This window comes from Heterodontus francisci, chromosome 36, assembly GCF_036365525.1.
Source record: "Heterodontus francisci isolate sHetFra1 chromosome 36, sHetFra1.hap1, whole genome shotgun sequence".
In the NCBI taxonomy this organism is placed as follows: domain Eukaryota; kingdom Metazoa; phylum Chordata; class Chondrichthyes; order Heterodontiformes; family Heterodontidae; genus Heterodontus; species Heterodontus francisci.
Window position 1 is genome coordinate 29,206,428 of NC_090406.1, and position 2,854 is coordinate 29,209,281.

Sequence of the window (2,854 nt, forward strand, 5' to 3'; positions counted from 1 at the left end):
TTTCTGTGTCTGAGGTTTTTCAAAGAAAAATGATGTGACAATGACCATGTTGACATGGGATAATGCAAACAGCCACTACCACTGCTGTCAGAGGTTTCTTTCAAATATCTATTAGCTTGTGATTCACAAACAAGCTTCTTGTAGAAGATAGACTGCACTTTCTTTGTCGAGCTCTCTCTTCCTGTCACATGTTGTGTGCACCTATCAGCATCATCATGCTGCAAATATTCCTTCCTGACACAAGAAGAAGTCTTAACATTACACTTGGAAAAGCACTGTATCATTAGAACAAGTCAGCATGGTTTTACTAAAGGAAGATCCTGTTTGACAAATTTATTCGAGTTTTTGAGGATGTAACTAGTAGGGTAGCTAAACGGGAACCAGTAGATGTAGTTAGTATACCTGGATTTCCAAAAGGCATTCGATAAGGTGCCACATAAAAGATTAATAGACAAGGGCTCATGGTGCTGGGGGTAATATATTAGCATGGATAGAGGATTGGTTAACAGACAGGAAGCAGAGAGAGGGCATAAATGAAGCATTTTCAAGTTGGCAGGCAGTGAATAGTGGGATGCCGCAAGGATCAGCTATTTACACTCTATATTAATGTCTTGGATGAAGATAAAGAGAGTAATGTATCTAAGTTTTTGCTGAAGATACAAAGCTCTGTGGAAAGGTAAACTGTGGGGAGGACATCGAGAGGCTGCAAAGAGATATAGGCAGGCTAAGTGAGTGGGCAACAAGATGGCAAATGGAGTATAATGTAGGGAAGTGTGAAGTTGTTCACTTTGGTTGTAAAAATAGAAAAGCAGAATATTTTTTAAAAGGTGTGAAACTGGTAAGTGTTGATGTTCAGAGAAACTTGGGGATACTCATACAAGGAACGCACAAAGTTAACATGCAGGTGCAGCAGGCTATTAGGAAGGCAAATGGCATGTTGGCCTTTATTGCAAGGGGATTGGAGTACAGGAATAAAGTCTTACTAAAATTGTTCAGGGCTTTGGTGAGATCGCACCTGGTTTACTATGTGCAGTTTTGGTTACCACATTTAAGAAAGGATATACTTGCACTGGAGGCAGTGCAGTGAAGATTTACTAAATTGGTCCCCAGGATGAGGGGGTTGTCCTATGATGAGAGGCTGAGTAAATTGGGCCTATATTCTCTGGAGTTTAGAAGAATGAGAGATGATCTCATTGAGACATACAAGATTCTGAAAGGGCTTGATAGGGTAGAAGCTGAGAGATTGTTCCCACTGGTCAGGGAATCTAGAACACAGGGACACAGTCTCAGGATAAGGGGTCAATCATTCAGGACTGAGATGAGGAGAAATTACTTCACTCAAAGGGTTGTGAATCTTTGGAATTCTGTACTCCAGAGGGTTGTGGATGCTCCATCATTGAATACATTTAAGGATGGGATAGATTTTTGTTCACACAGGGAATCAGGTGATATGAGGAGTGGGCAGGAAAGTGGAATTGAAGCCCAAGATCAGCCATGATTGTATTGAATGGCGGAGCAGGCTCGATGGGCCACATGGTCTACTTCTATTTCTTGAGTTCTTGTGGTGTCCTCAGTGCACTCTGATGCAAGACACAGCATAGACTCAGCATCAATGGAGTATATTCTAAGATGGGTAATGTGTTACAGACATAAAATCAAACATTTGTGTGAGAGTGTTACAGATATGAGATTTTGCTGACTATAAAGTTGCATAGTAATCAGAAACCTTGACTAGTGTCAGGTATGAGCCTGTTGACACTCAGTGTTTCTATATTCTACAGGGTACACTGTTTCTGTGCAGTTACTTTGTGCATTCTCAGCATAAAGGTATAAAATAACCTATACTGAGTAGTAGATTGACTGGGAGAGGGGTGAGGAGCAGGGATGTGGTTATAAATTGTTCCACTAATTAGCATCTTTTACTGGGCAGTCTTTGGGCCTCCTTATCTCGAGAGACAATGGATACGCGCCTGTAGGTGGTCAGTGGTTTGTGAAGCAGCGCCTGGAGTGGCTATAAAGGCCAATTCTAGAGTGACAGGCTCTTCCACAGGTGCTGCAGAGAAATTTGTTTGTCGGGGCTGTTGCACAGTTGGCTCTCCCCTTGCGCCACTGTCTTTTTTCCTGCCAACTACTAAGTCTCTTCGACTCGCCACACTTTAGCCCCGTCTTTATGGCTGCCCGCCAGCTCTGGCGAACGCTGGTAACTGACTCCCACGACTTGTGATCAATGTCACAGGACTTCATGTCGCGTTTGCAGACGTCTTTAAAGCGGAGACATGGACGGCCGGTGGGTCTGATACCAGTGGCGAGCTCGCTGTACAATGGCAGTAGGGTAACATAAACTAAGGTTGCCATTTTAATACAGATGAAAAATATTTTAAAAGGTTCAATTCGTCTGATGCTTACACATGAAGCCTAAAGCTGCAGTAGTACATAATCTCAGAGTCTGTACAACTGCATATGTAGTATCATCAACCACCAGATTTGTGCAATGTGTGAGCATTTCTTATAAAAACACATAATAATCCATTAGGGATTATTAATGTCATGTGTTGAATAAAACAAAACAGTGCAACAGTTCATGATTAAGAAACCAGTTCATATATTGTCATCAGTTTACTTGCATAGGATCGTATTGAGGTGCCCTGCTCTGTACTATGCATGTTGACAATGAATGTTGGATTTCCAACAGCAGTTTGTTCTCTACTTAAGATTTAAGAACATTTCAATGAATTTGGCAAACTTTCCACATTTTCTTAGGTTCTGCCACATTACAGGCCACATTAAATGGCACTTACAGAAAGTAATGGTCTCACAGTTCTGTGCATCACATTGCTGATGAATGCTGATTGAT